The sequence below is a fragment of the Lipotes vexillifer genome, unplaced genomic scaffold (assembly GCF_000442215.2).
Source record: "Lipotes vexillifer unplaced genomic scaffold, Lipotes_vexillifer_v1.1 scaffold964, whole genome shotgun sequence".
NCBI classification, from domain to species: Eukaryota; Metazoa; Chordata; class Mammalia; order Artiodactyla; family Lipotidae; genus Lipotes; species Lipotes vexillifer.
Genome location: NW_006799423.1, coordinates 218,029 through 234,388, shown reverse-complemented (window position 1 = coordinate 234,388; position 16,360 = coordinate 218,029). Strand labels below are relative to the sequence as shown.

Here is a 16,360-nt window from a genome sequence, read left to right as displayed (position 1 = left end):
ATATCTTTGCCTGCATTACAGCTCCCATGTCTGGACTTTTACAATCTTTATTTTATATATATATATAATATTTATGTGTTTATATATGTGTATATATACATATGTGTGTGCGCACGAGTGTGTGTACCTTACTGCAGATTACAGACTGGAAAATGTCTAGAAATGGATGATCTTCTTTCCACAGGTCATAGGTTACTTTGAAAGGATTTTAGTGTCCTATAAACTGAACTACCAAGATTTTCATTTAAAATTTCTCTGAGAAGGTGTTAAGATAACACCAAGCATTTATGTTACTATATATTACATAATATAGGATATATACACATATCAATTTGATTTGCCAGTTGATTTTGCTGAAGCTGCTAATACAATAATTAAGAGTATTTTTAACATAAAAATGAATGTTTCCTAACAGGGAAACTGAATGAACAAAACTGCTCACTTCCTAATTATTTTCTTTTGAAAAAAAATTACAAATATAAGATAAACTGACTTTAATTGCAAAGAAAAATGTCAGAAGTGACATTTCAACACTTCAGTATACTAATGATCTCAACTAAAAGAAATGTGAAATCTACCAAGGCTATTGTCATTAGTTTCTTCAGGGCTTCACAACCAGAGGAATAAACAATTAATATGTTAAAATTATTCACTGCTAACGTATCATTATGATTCCTAAATAACAGCCTAACCATGTTGATTGGACCTTGACAGAAATGGGCAAAAGTGCCATTTAGTTAACAGTACAACATTATCAACAAGATAATAAAGATGATGTTACAGAATGTCAGATTCAGAGAGTGGAAGGGGGAGGGGGTGGGGTGTGTGTGTAAAACCAAAGTGGGTTTGGCACACAAACTATAGCATTGACAGAATCAAGGAATCAGTTTAGTAAAATCGGTTGTTAAACACTACAGACTAATTAATGTATTTCATGTTTTTGCTGCCATCTAATCATAAACCATTCACCTTGACCCTTGAGAAGCTTATTCTCTCAGCAAGACTGTCTCATAGAGAAACCTGTTTAGGGTAGATGAGACTTGACAATTCAGAGAATTCAAAGGAGGATGTTCTGTTCTTTTGACCCACAATTTAATTGGAACACAGCAGTACTTAACCTTGAAATACTATGCCTTGCATTGGTCCATGTCACCATCTGCAATCGATCATATTAATAAAGTTAATTCAGCAGTTTCCAAAATAGTTTTGCTACATTATAACCCTGTGATTTTTCCATATGAAAGTTTGATATTAAATATATATGTATATGCATACATATATATATATATATAACTGGTATATAATATATATTATATATTACATATATATATATATATATATATATATATATAGAAAGCTTTTAAGTTCTTATTGGTTTGCATTCTCCCACCTTCAAGTACCAGGTTAGAAGTTTGATACAGTAGTAAAAACTATAGATAGCAATTGAAAGAAAGTTATGAGTGCTTGTCTTAGAATGCTACCCAACACAATACAGGAAGTGCTAATTCAAATAATCTGTTCTCAAGACCACCTCCCTCCTTTTTTAAAAACATATTAAGGGCTTGTACCCAATGGAAACTGTCCTCAGCATCATCTGCTCTTCTGTTAAATCATTTATTCATTCATTCCTTTATTAAGTGTGGGCTACAAGACAGGCACTGCCCAGAATGCTGGCGATAATATGATAACTATAAAGAGACACCATTTCCACTTTCATGCAGTTTACAGGCTTGTGGGAATATAGTCATAAATCAAATAATCATGATAATGAACCTGTCATTACAAATTTAGATAAATGCTCTGAAGGAAAGGAACAAGGTTCTAGGAGAGCATAAAACAGGAGGTCTAGATTGGGGATGGAGGGAGGGTTTCCCCAGTAAAGTGACTCTTGAGCTGGAGTTAACTGGGAGAAGAGAAGAGTGGAAGAAGGGAAAGCGTTCCACACAGGGGGAAACACTAGTGTATAAAGGCCATTTGGCCAGAGGAAGCCCAAAGCCATTCCTCCAGAGCTGGTGATAACAGCCACAGGAGAGTGCCCTGCCAATGCTAATGCTGCTTCTATGCGAGGATTCAAGGTTGAATCCAGGACAAGGAAATTTCTTGTGCTCTTCTCCTACATTCGCCAGGAAACCCCTGACCTTTGGCCCTCCTTTGATAAAAACAATTCTTTCTTATTTATTTATTTATTTAAATTGGGGTATAGTTGCTTTACAATTTTATATTAGTTTCTGCTGTACAATGAAATGAATCAGCTATATGTATACATATATCCCTTCCCTCTTGGACCTCAAAAAAAAATTTTTATTTAAATGACAATAGCTAAACAACATGTAATCCCTGAAGCAGAATTGTTGAAACAAATGGAACAAAAATTTTAAATAAGTATAATAAACATGCATAAAAAGAACATTAATAATCTGAAGGAGACCTTGATTCCTTCATGCTTTTTATAGACTTTCCCTCTTATAAGCTCCCCTCCTTTTTCTAAGCCTTTCCCCACCACTCATATGACTCTTATCTATGTTAGAACAGGAGGACTAATCTCACTATGGTGTGTAACTTCTTTATATCAGCCACTATATTAAATCCCAGGTCATTCTATATCTCCCATAATTTATATCTCTTTATGCTTCCTTCTCTGACCCATCTCCCACCCTTTCCTAGGTCCTGAAACCTTTCCACTGGGCCCTCCAGGTGTCGCAATCAGTCCTCAGCAAATCACTCATATCCTTGACCTTTTTGCTACACCCGCTCTTTACCTTCAGGCTCTACAAAATCCTGGATTTCCCCTGAGGACACCATTTCCCCCTCAGTCTTCTCAGTGGGTGACTATTTTCTCTCACACCCCTCTTACTTTGGAACCCAGAGACACTGCAGATGTCTTCCTAGCACCTTCTTGTTGCTTCTAGTCCAGTCCCTGTCCTATTTCCTTGACACTTCCAGCTGTGGTTCTCAGGTAAATCCTCTGTTTATTTTTGCTGTAATCATCTACTACCCCTGCCATTCCTTGAAGATCTAGCTCCTGACTCCTGTCATTCTATCCAACACTACTCCTGTCTTAAGTCTTAGGTGACTTCCTTATCCATATAAGGATAAGGATGATGTTCATGGCCTTCCATAACCATGACCTCTCTCTTCAGATGAGGAAGGTGTCCTCACTCTACCTCCGTATTCATGCTGGAGGCTTTCCCTAGACCTTGTCATTACTGATAACTGAAACCACTTCATAACTACTTTGTAATCTCAGTTGTGAGCTCCATATTTTAAGCTCTTTCCAGCTTAATCTAATTCCCAAATTCCTTTAATTCACCGGCCCTTCAGGGAACTACAATCCATTTTCTACCCCCTTTTCAACTACCATCTGTATACCCTCATTTGTCTGCTTAACTAGCTTAAGTCTTAAAGAAAGGGATAAAGATTAGATAAAACCATATAAAATATAAAATTATTTAACAATACTAAATAATTCTTGAGTTCAAAAAGGACAACATAGAAAAAGTTACAAAATGTTTAAACTTAAATAACAATACTTATAATATATTCCTAAGTGTGTTGGATTAAAATTAAAGCTCTATTTCCATTTAAATACACTATTGCATTTAAATATACTTATCAGGAAATAAAAGTTAAAAGTAAGTAAGTGAATCATTCAACTCAAGAAGTTGTAAAGAAAGCAGCAGTACAAACATAAATAATAAAGACATAGGCCAAAATAAATGAGATGAAAAGTAAAATAAAAATAGAGAAGATTAATATAATGAAATGCTGGTTCTTTGAAAAGTTTAGTGAGATAGATCTCTGGTGAAACTTATAAAGAAAAAATAAGATAAACTAACAATACAGAATGAAAAAGGAGAAACAACCACAGACTTAGTAGAAACTAAAAGTGGTGAGAGTATTATGAATAACTATATGCTAATAAATATGAATACCCAATGAATATAAATACCCAGATGAAACAGATAAATTTCAAAATTTAAATGAGTCAATTTGTAGAAAAGTATTAAAATCCAAACTGGCACAAGAGGTACTCCAGCTGCTGATCTAAATTAACAAAGGCATGCCTAGAGCATGATATTTCTCTAAGAAGTGTATTTGCTGTTCAAAAGAATTGGTAAAACTTGCTGTAAAAGAAGAATTGGTCTTTATAAGCTAAGTAAAGTTGATGTGAGTTTACAGCAAAAGGAGGACAAAGAGGAAGAGGAGAAAGAAAGGTGGGAAAGAGGGCAAACAACACAAAGTCCAAAGACATTTAAAGATGCTGAAACAGCAATCAAAACTCTCTACCTCCTAAAAGCTTCAGCCCCAGGTAGTTTTGTAGGTAAATTCTACCAAACATGTAAAGAAAATTTAGTCTTATTTTGTAAGTTATTTCATATAAAAAGTAAGAGAAAGCTACCTAGCTCGTTTTATCAGACTAGCATAATCTTGCACAATGGAATAAAGACAATAAAAATGACAGAAAACGATTATAGGTTAAGGGCTTCCCTGGTGGCACAGTGGTTGAGAATCTGCCTGCTAACGCAGGGGACATGGGTTCGAACCCTGGGCTGGGAGGATCCCACATGCCGCAGAACAACTAGGCCCATGAGCCACAACTACTGAGCCTGTGCGTCTGGAACCTGTGCTCCGCAACAAGAGAGGCTGCGACAGTGAGAGGCCCGCGCACCGCAACGAAGAGTGGCCCCCGCTTGCCACAACTAGAGAAAGCCCTTGCACAGAGACGAAGACCCAACACAGCAAAAATAATAAATAAATAAATTTATAAACATCTACCCCCAACATCTTCTAAAAAAAAATATTATAGGTTAATTTCACTAATGAACACAGATGAAATTAACTTTCAGGTTATTTAAAAATTATTACAGTTTAAATAGGAATTATAGGATAATCATCAGACATTCTATCACTGTAACTAACCTCATTAACAACCAAGTGAGAAAAATTATGTAATTATCTCAACTATCTAAATATTGATAGAATTTAATGACTATGGTTAAAACTCTCAGAAAACTAAGAATGAAAGGGGATTTCCTTAACTTGATAAGATTATATGCAAAACACCTACATTAAACATTATAGTTAATGGAGAAACATCATACTTATTCCCTCTAAGATCTGGAGCAAGACAAAGTTGCCCACTATCACCACTACTGTTGAACAGAGTGGGTCCTGGCCAATACTCTAAGGAAAGAAAAAAGAAATGATAGGTATAAGCATTGAAAGGGAGGACATTAAGCTGTCATTATATACAAATTATCTGATTATCTGCCTTGAAAACCCAAAAGTGACAACTATTACAGTGGTAAGAGTTCAGCAAGGATTAAAAAACAAACAAGAAACTCATAAAAAGCAATAGAATTTATTTACATGGATAGGGATCATATATCAGGATTAGATATACACACCCTCTATCATATAATTTGGCAGTGCCATCCTCCAGCCCCAATTATGGACAGAGTACTTAACGTACTTAGTATTAAGAAAATACTTAATACTTCTTTCCAAAGTGATGCTGGCCTTGACTATGCTTTGGCCAGTGGCCTGTTAGAGGACTGAATGAGAACAAAAGCTTGAAGCTTGCCTGCATGGTTCACTTTGGAAACTATCACCCCCACCACCTAGTCTGTGGAAAATTGTCTTCCATGAAACCAGTTCCTGGTGCCAAAAAGGTTGGAGACCGCTGTCCTAGAGAATACTGAACACTAAGAAGAAACTATTGTCATATAACATACTTATACAAAACAATATTGTGAGAGAGAAACTTTTTCTTTTTGATCAATTACATATTTTCTGAAGCAGAGACCATTAAGAAAGAAAAAAAGTAGTATCTCATTTTGTTTTTTTTCCTCCTTAAATTTTCCCATTCTATCTTTCTATGCATGACTATTCATGGCTGGCTTTTCAGACACCTGGCTCTCTTCAAGTAAGAAGCACCGATAATTTCTACATCTGTACATGTCAACAATCATCCTCATAATCAGTCAAATCTGTGTGAATGATCTTTGAGGACCGCAATGCCTACTTTCTACTCAGAGTTGGATTGCACTATCTATAAATGCCCCACACAGCTGTTTAGTGTGAAGAAATATGTGCTAATTACTTTTGAAGTTGAAAAAGGATGCGGAGATAGGCCAGTTAGAAGGAGTACTGGGCGATCTCCTTCTAATTCATGCCTCCCCACCATTTGCTCACTCCCAGCTCTGGACCTTCAGGACAGAGTGGGTCCCTGGAACAGAAATGAGGGGTGGGCAGGGACATGAGGTGGACCCTGGAACCCTGGTCACACCACTCTTGCCTTTCCCTGGGAATCAATCTGCATCTACCTTGACTCAACAGATATGTTCTCCTTGAAAAGTTACATATTAGCAATAGGCACAATTTAATGTATACATTCTCTGTACTCAGCCCAATGCTAGGCACTCTGCTTATATTAATTCTCCTCCCAATAATCCTGTTTTTTACAGATAAAGAAACTGAAGCTTAGAGAAATTAAAACAATTGATCTGAGGTCAGCAATTAATTAAGAACTCAGATCTGTCTGATTCCAAAGATCCAGCTCTTTTCGCAGGGGATCCTGTCTCAGACTACATAACTGGTAAACGGCAGAAACCAGATTTAAAGCGAGGTCTTGACTCCACATCTTGGTTCCATCACTCAATGAATTGTTGTTAAGCTTATGAACTAATGAGTGAAGTGATCAAGTAATTGGTATTGTTTAAAGTGAGATGATGAATTTGGGGAATGAAAGTTAAGAAATATTCTAATATCATACATATTAGATTAGATCTGAGTAATAGTTGTTATTTTTGCTAGGGGTTAAAGGCAATTGTCTTAAAACAATTGACTCAGAGTGGGAGTTGAAGTCAGTAAGGTAGGACCCACAGTCGAGACTGAAAGCAGGACACCAGAGGCAGGTTACAACGTAGTTCTAACATATAACCACTCTGTTCTAGGAATTATGTTAGCTGGAGTTAGAAAGATGAAAAGGAATACTCTAATATTAACTATACTTCTTGTGCCTCAGTTTCCTTATCTGTACAATGGAAATAACAATAATACCTATTTCAGAGTGGTCAGGGAAGTGCAACAGCTGATAGTGCTTCCCAGATGGTGGTGGATGAGTCACATCAAATTAAGAAAAGAAAAGCAGAATTGTATCAACTCCAAAAAATATATAATTTTTTAAAATTAAATGTGTACACCAAAGATCTGTCTCTAAGAAACTAGTTTTAAAATACCTAATGATAAAAACCTAAAGTGTGTCTGTATTATTTAAATTCAAACCTCTTAAGCAAGGAGAGGAGTGGCTGTATCCAGTCTCTGTAGGGACAGGGGGTCTTAATGACAGTTCTTTCTAAGGTTCTGTTCCACATTACCTTTCTGCGACTGGAAGAATGTCACTTGATGCCATTTTTCTCAATCAGATCAACTGCCAAACTGGTTAAAATCAGTTCCTTACAGAAACCCAGATCTGCCTCTAACCTAAACTGTGCTTGGTGAGTACATCTTCACCTCTTCCTCCCCCTCTCCAATCAAAGAAATAGCAGTTGATGGCTTAACTGCTGCTACCTGGCAGAAAAAGCATACACCTGTTGACAGATTGGCTCAAAACAAATTTAAAGGGAAACTTCAAAAGTATGACAAGATTCTTCTCTGGCCAGTGCCACCTCAGACAGGCTACTGGAGGGAAGGTCCAGAGCCCCAGTTTGATAGGATGGTGTTTCCAAGGAGCACAGGTGCAAGTCACCATTCTTTTTGACTGACATGTGGTCATCACCTACTCAGATGATGTTAGAACAGGAAAAACAGGAAATCCTGCAGATACCTGCCAGAAATCCTTTCACCAGGACAAGAGTTCCAGTTTTTTAATAATGCCTGGATAACATATTTATAAAACATGTTGGAGATTTTCAGCCTTAGCAAATGATATATGTTTATAAAATCATTCTTAAGTGTTCACGGATTGTAAACAGGCAGGTCAGCTTAACAGGGATCACCTGTGAATTGTCTTTAATAAATATACAATTAAAGAATCAGGCTTGACAGCTTTGCTAGATGGAATTTTGTTGTAAATACCTTCAAATCCTATAGCTCAGGTTGTATGTTGAAGCTTCTTCTAACTTCAGGAGAATGACTGTATCCCCTGAGTCTAACCTCAAGCATTTATCTCATTCTGTTTTTTTTCTTGGTTTTCCTGAAGTCTAATTTGGCCAGCTCTACCTACATGTGTTCAGCTTTGCAGTGATTTATTTCATGTGCTCCTTCTTATTTCGATTTGGCATGTGTTCCTATCATTCCCATATGTCAACAGGTTACTTTGAATTCCACTGTCTTATGTAGTCCCCCAAGATGACCATGATTTTCATACCACGGAAAATGGTTATAGGAAAATAACCTCTGTATTTGAATGAGCTAGTTAATTCCAAAATGCTCATTTCCCGTGGATTCTTAATTCCTGTACAAATGAAACTTGAGAAACCTCTGTCCTCCTCTAGGCGCTACTGGGATCAACTCCCGCTTCTTAGGCAAACCTGCTTTCTTTTCTGTCCAACCCTAACTCTCCTCTGAAGTGTGATGATTCTGAGTGCTTCATTAAACACCATCAGCCCAAAGTGGAAGCATATGCTATTCAGAAGCATTTATCACCAAATTATATAGATCCGCTTCTCGACCGACTTCTCCTCTGTTTATGGATCCCAGAGCCAGCAGCACTCATTCATCTCCTTCTTATTAAATGCTACTGTTCATTCAACTGTTTGAACAGACGAAGGAATGCTTTGAAATGTACCTTTAAGAAAATGATATGAAGTGAGAGAGTGGCATTGACACATATACACTACCAAATGTAAAAATAGATAGCTGGTGGGAAGCAGCCACATAGCACAGGGAGATCAGCTCTGTGCTTTGTGACCACCTAGAGTGGTGGGATAGGGAGGGTGGGAAGAAGACGCAAGAGGGAGGGTAATGAGGATATATGTATACATATAGCTGATTCACTTTGTTATACAACAGCAACTAACACAACAATGTGAAGCAATTATACTCCAATAAAGATGTTAAAAAAAAAAGAAAATGATATACTGTTATTTTTTTAAAAGACACATCATTTAAGGGGCTTCCCTGGTGGCGCAGTGGTTGAGAGTCCACCTACCGGTGCAGGGGACGCGGGTTCATGCCCAGGTTCGGGAGGATCCCACATGCCACGGAGCGGCTGGGCCCATGAGCCATGGCCGCTGAGCCTGTGTGTCCGGAGCCTGTGGTCTGCAGCGGGAGAGGCCACAGCAGTGAGATGCCTGGGTACCGCAAAAAAAAAAAAAGACACATCATTTAAATATGAAAATGTATTAATTTTGCCAAAAATTCCCTGGAGAAATGATGACTGATCTTCAAAAGACGTCGTTCTTACCAAAGACAGAAAGCTTGTGGGCGCTCAATCAATGATGCATTTGGCTGATACAAAGTACCAAGGCTGTGTCAACACAGAGTAAGAACATCTGGAGGAAAAGTGAAAAAGTCAAGCATGATGTTTCAGTAGTTGACACTGAGTAATCATGTTTCCGTAGAAATGTTTCTCTCTTAACTAAACATTTTGTTATCCTAGTATCTATATAGGTAAGTTTATACGTTTGGTATAAAGCACTTTCTAAATCCTTTAGTTTCCCCTAATCGGTTTCCTGACAAGGTGACATAATACCACTTCCATCTGACAGGTACAACCAATACCTATAGAGACAGCTACCTTTGATTGTCGCGGATTCAAGACCAAAGAGTTATATGGCTTTAGCCTGATTTGTCACTGTAGCATTTCAACTTAATTGCAGTTTTACAAACAATGGCTATTTTGTACAGGATTGTTTTGGTTGCCTCTTCTTAAACAGGCATTTTGGCAGTATACTTTAGAACGAAGTCATTGTTTTCTGTGGTCAGGGAAGCTTTGCAATCATTTTGATTTTATCCTGTTAGGTTTTTAGTTCTTTGAAAACAGCAGACAAACACTGCATTTGGGTTTTCTGTGTTGCTGGTGAGCAGTTACTGAAATGGACCTGCTTTTTAATGCAAACATTATGCATACTGCAGCCAGACAATGGAAAGTCTGCTTGCAACCTGAGCAGGGCTGGCTGCAATCTTTCCCAGTGGGTATCTATCATTTCAGGTGCTGCTGAAGAATTTGTTATAGAATTTTCATTTTTCAACTGTTTGTTCGAATCACATACCAAGTCAAATTTAATTAGTTATATTCATCCAGCAGATGGTACAGTATTCTATACTAAAATATAAATTCCTTTACTTAATTGAGTAATGCATTTCATATGATCTCTTTTACAAATTTCAAAACCAATTCTCTTCAAACAGGCCTGCACATTATTTGGATGCAGGCCCAAACAGGTTAAAATTGATTTAATGCTCTCCCCCCAACCCACCCCCGCAAGAACATTATGTAAATGAAAGCAAGTCTGCCCTGAGTATCTTATTTTAATGTCCCCTTCTGCATAAATTACACTGGCATCTGGGAGAAAAGAGGTGGCATTAAACTTAGTTATGTGGGAACGAGTTTCTTAAACTTCAAAGGCCAACATGTCACAAAGATGGTCACATTGAAATGAATTCAATTTGTTTCACACTGGAAAAACCGAACATCCATGATCAGTTTGTTAAAACCAAGTCTTTGATAATATTAAATAGATTCCCCATAGATACATGAATATTCCTTCCAGGATAGCCAGTTAACCTAAACTTGAGAAAGAAGGGCTATCTATCTCTATATGTTAGTTATATAGTGTTATAGGCATCTGTAGCACTCAAACACAGTTTTTGGACAACAAAGTGTGAAGTGGAAAACTGTATCCTTGGTAGATCTTGGATTGCTGCTTCTCTGACCACCCAAGACTCAAAAAGGATTTCATTTCTCCCCTAAACATTGTATCATTGCTTCAGGCATCTGCCTATTTTTTTCTTCTGGTGGAATTTGAAACATGATGAATTTTCCCAACCTGTATCAACAACCTATTAAAGGGTACAAACTGATTCATTGAATGCTAGAAGTAAAAGAATTTTTATCCATTTTTTATTCCATAGATGACATATATTCTGCATATATACGGAATCAGCCAACTCCAGTGCCTATTATAGATGTTAGCAATTAATCATGACACGTCTGTCTTCTAAATCTTTGACCAAGCCCTCCAGTCACGAAGTGAATACTCTTGATATTTGCCATCTTCTTCTAGTCTGATCCTTTTATTATGCTGATAAGGAAATTAAGGCACAAAGACTTGTAATAGAATATTTTTTAACTTAGTCACAGAGGTAACTAAAGTTCAGGTCAAGACTGATAAGTATCTCAATTCCTAGGCAGCTATTTCTCCCACCACATTATGTTACCTCTTGAGTGAAAAAAATCTAGGGTATAGACTGAAGCAGAGGAAAAATAATTTTCGTTTACTCTTGTTACTGAACCAAACTTCTGTCTGCGCAGTAAAGCCAATCTTCAGACACAGGGTTGTGGTGAAGGAAAGCACAGCATTTATTGTAAGGTGACAGACAAGGAGTCTGAGGTAGCTAATGCTCAAAAGACCCAAACTCCCTGATGGGTTTCAGGGAAGCATTTTTAAAGGCAAGGTGAGGGAAGGGAGTTGCAGGGTATGTGTTCAACTCATGCACAATCCTCTGATTGGTTGATGGTGAGGTAACAGGGCAGTTTCACAGGGGTTAACTTTATCAATCCATCTGGGAAGACCCCACAGTGGAATAAATATAATGGAAGGCAATGGTTATTTTAGTAAGGTTTTTTTTCATACAAATTTATCTCTGTGTGACTCTGTCTTTGCTGATAAGTCAGTCTCCTCTTCCTGGGCACATTCCACAAAGGAAAATTTATGCCCTCATTTTAGGCAGAGCAGAGAACTCTTTGTATATGTGTTGATTCTCAGTTGCCTTCAACTCAAAATAATCCTTATGCCCAAGTGGCATATTTGGGGGTGGCATATCCTGGTCTCCTTCAAACTATCAAGAGTGAAGATATTACCACTGTGGGTAGCTAATTTGATGAAGGCACTAAGCAACTCCTCCAGGAAGTTCGTCAGCCACCTTCCCCCATTTAATCTCTGGGTGTTCTTTCTAGGCCCTGCCACTTGAAGTTTCTGCATTACAGATTTACTGGTCTTCTTTAAATTATCCAATATTTTCAGCAGCTCTTTAATTTCTAGATAGAAGAGATTCTACTTGTCTGAGCCTTAATGCAGGTCTCTTATGGGTGCCATCAAGTTCAAGCAATTAAGTGGTTCCCTTATTTCCAGTTTACTGGATTAAAATGTACCAATAAATCTCTGAGAAACCCTAGTAAAGAAAAAGAGTGTATCTTTTGAATCCAGTTCTTGCTCTGCTAGCTACTATCAGCGAGACCTTAAAGACCTTTCATTATGGAAACTAGATTTCAATGCATGTAGGTCACCCAGGACAGAGTTGAAGCTCAATAAACAGTAGTTCTGATGATGATAAGGATGATGATGGCTGGTGGGAATATACTCCTCTGTTTTGTATAGTTTTCTTCAAAAGAACCTAGTTAATTCTCTACAGACTTCTTCCCTCCTCCTCTTTACCCCCATCCTTCTCCCTTACACATACATCAGACACAGTCATACTTAAAGATCTGCAATATTCATTTACTTGGAAAAGACAACAATATCCTGGCTTAGAGAAACTCTATTAACTTCATTACATGCTAAGATTTAACACTTAAAAATCTTAGACAAAAGTCAGATTAGATGTCTCTTCCTTCAGGCATTGGTCCCTAATGAGGTAGACCCACCAGCAACTGGTACTGAAAGGCTGTACTGATCTCTGTTGCCTATTGATTCATACCTCTTTCCTCTAGACTATAGACTCCTTTGGGGGAGAGTTAGTGTTTAGTTTAGTGTGTCTTGTATCATGGTAGGTAATTACTTCTGAAAAGATAAATGAATTAGTGTTATCTGGGATGGAAAGTAGGGAAAAATAAGGAGGTCAATTTCCCAGTCCTTGTGATTTGGGGATAATAAATATTTGGAAATTATCTGGGCAAAGAGACAGAAGTTACTTAATTTACAGTGATTAAATTGAAGCTATTTAATTAACTCTTTTGCCTTTGAAACACAAATAGCTGATATAACAGGTTCACATTCAGATGTTGTTAAGCAGAAAGATTCATTTTCCTTTTCATCTTTTTCTTTTTTTTTTTAATGAGAAGCCAAAGCACTGAATGATTCATATTTCTAGGAAAATATTCCTATAGTCATTTTCATCTCTGAATATGCATTCACCTTTAAAAGTATGTTTTTAATAAAAAGGAAGACTGTGCATTTATTTTATGATGTTTCTTGGCGAATGATCTCCAGATTTTTTTTTTTAATTAATTCTATCTGCAGGGCCCACTCTAAGCAAACACATGTCATACGGAAGCTGGTCTTTCCTTTTCTATAATAGGTTCTAATCAATCCCAGCAATAAGCAAAGGAGATATCATGATTGTGCTATGACTGAAGAGATACCAGGACGGGCTACAATGAACTTCCTGACATACTGAACTGCTAACGGAAATTCTACCATTAGACCTTCATCCTTTGACAAGCCATTTATGTCCCTGTTACAATGCAAACAGCCTTGTTCTGGGTGGGAAATATTTATTATGTATTTCTTAGCAAACAACATTTTGATTGAAGGAAAGTTAAAAAAGCGTGCACAGAGTGAAAGAGGATATTTCCTATATATTCAATAAATGGCTCATATGTAGAATGAATACATATCCTAAAAATGATTAAGAAAACAGTAGATAACCCAACAAAAAAACAGATGAATGACTTGGATAGACATTTATAATACAGACTGCTCTCGTCATGCCCATCACAGCTTAGTAGGAAACCCTCAAAAGGATTAAACTTGTTTCTGAGTCCCAGAAAAAAAAAAAAAAAAAATCAGAGAAATGCAAAAATATCCAGCACTTACCAAGTTAAAATTCACACTACCTAGCGTTCAATAATAATAATTAAAAAAATTACCAAGTGAAGCAGAAAAATATCCGAAATGCAGAGAAAATTAATCAATAGAAACAGACCCCCAAATTACTCAGATGATAGAATTAGTAAAAAACAATATTAAAACTACTTTTATAACTATATTTCATGGTTATGATGGTAGAAAAAGACATGAGTATGTTAATGAGAGATATGGAAAATAAAATAAAAGTGAACAGAATAGAAATTATAAAATTCTAAACAAAAAAAATTTCAGGGAACAAAAATAAACCAGATGGAATTAACAGGAAACTAGATGTTGCAGAAGAAAGAGAAAACATAAAGATGTAGCAATAAACTGTGCAATATTAAACACAGAAAGAAATAAGAAAAAAAAATAGATCAACAGTGAGCTATGGAGCAACTTCAGACAGCTTAACATATGTGTAATCAGAGTCCCTGAGGGAGAAGAGAGAGAGGGAAGCCAGAAAAAATATTTAATGAAATGGTGGCCAAAATTTCTCAAATTAAATAAAAATAATGAACCCACAGTTCATGAAGTACAACAAAGTCCACCACAAGAAATATGAAGAAATAGAACCAAGACACATCAAATGACTTAAAACCAGAGACAAACAGAAAAATCTTAGAAGCAGCTAAAGGAGAAAAAAAGAAACATGTACATGGGAACAAAGATATCAGTGGTTGTTCTGGGGGAAGGGGAGAAAAGGAGGGACAGGATGGAGCAGGTATAAAGGGGTATGAGGAAACTTTTAGGGGTGATGGATATGTTAATTACCTTGATCGCAATGATGGTTTCACAGGCATATACATTTATCAAAATGTATCAAAAGACATATTTTAAATATGTGCAGTTTATTGTATGTCAATCATGCCTTAATAAAGTTGTTCATAACTTCATAATGACATACTGCTATGGCCACAAAAATAGATAAAATCAAAAAGCAGGCAGTACCAAGTATTAGCAAAAGTGAAATTTTCACACACAGTTATGAGAGGATAATGCGATAAACAACTTTGGAAAATTCTTTGACAATGTCTCCTAAAGCTGAACTTGTACACAATGCACCAGCAGTTATACTCCTAAGTATGTAGACAGGAGAAATACTTGCATGTTTACCAAATTATATGCACAAGTAAAATTGCTAGTAATAACCCGCCCTGGAAAATCTCAAAGTCCAACAAGATTAGAGTGAAGTATGGTATATTCATAATATAAAAAGCTATAAAAAAGAAGGAAAAACTGCTAAACAACCACGTGGATGAATCTCAGAGGCATAATGTTTAGCAGTCCCAAAGAGTATATATCACATGATCTCAACCATATAAAGTTCAAAATAGGCAAAACTAATTAGGTATTAGAAGTCATGATGCACAGGACTTCCCTGGTGGTCCAGTGGCAAAGAATCCACCTTCCAATGCAGGGGATCTGGGTTCGATATATATATACTTTCATAAATATAGTTTGGGGTAAAAGAAACAATGATATATGTATAAATGTAAATATATATAAATATACAACATTGTTTATGTGAATGAAAATACATGCATACAAAAAAGTAATACACATTTATAAAAGAGTCCCAATACATTAAACATTTAAAAATTTTTGTCTATGGTGGGGAGATGAAAGAGAGTGGGGAATGGAGATAAAAAGGTGTGGAAGGAAGGAAGGAAGGATAGAAGGAAGGGATTTAACTATGGTTTGTCTCCTTATGAAAAATAATTGCTTATATTTATAAAATGCACTGCTGAGTATGAAGTCATATGTGCCAGCCATTCTTAGTTTTTTGGGCTCAAATCTGTCTTTACTTAAACCTCTATGCCTGCTACACTCCTCTCATCCAAGCTTTTTACTAACATCCTCCCTATTAACAATAACAAAAAAAAGTCAACATTAATTAACTATTTGGTGGTAAATTAGATAATAGGTATAGTTTCCAACACACTTTAAAGGAATCCTCCATCTAAGATGGCAGTATCCCTAGAATTTCCATATATTTAATTATATCACTTGTGCTCAAAACCCATGCTTTCTTTCATACCCATTTTTTAAAAATGCTGGAGCTACCACAAGTCTCTCAACTTAGTATTTCTTTTAATAGGCAGCCCACTAATTAGGAAAACCTAAAGAGAATTTCAAATTCCTGAAGAAAGTTTAACTGTGAGCCACTTAAAATCTATAAAATATATAATGAGAAAAAGGGCTCATAAATCCTAAATCTAAATGGAAATTTCCAAATGAGGAGAATGGAAATATTTATAACCCCCTACATCTCTAAAATATTCTTAAATGTTCAGACGTGGAAGATTTAGTTGTAATTTCTACTTTGTTCTCTCCTTTCCCTA

The 16,360-nt window shown here is 36.4% G+C and overlaps 1 pseudogene; it reads left to right on the top strand.

The window, feature by feature from the left end:
• Nucleotides 1-16,360, top strand: part of LOC103068696 (serine/threonine-protein phosphatase 4 catalytic subunit pseudogene) — a 120,530-nt pseudogene that overhangs the window by 99,706 nt on the left and 4,464 nt on the right.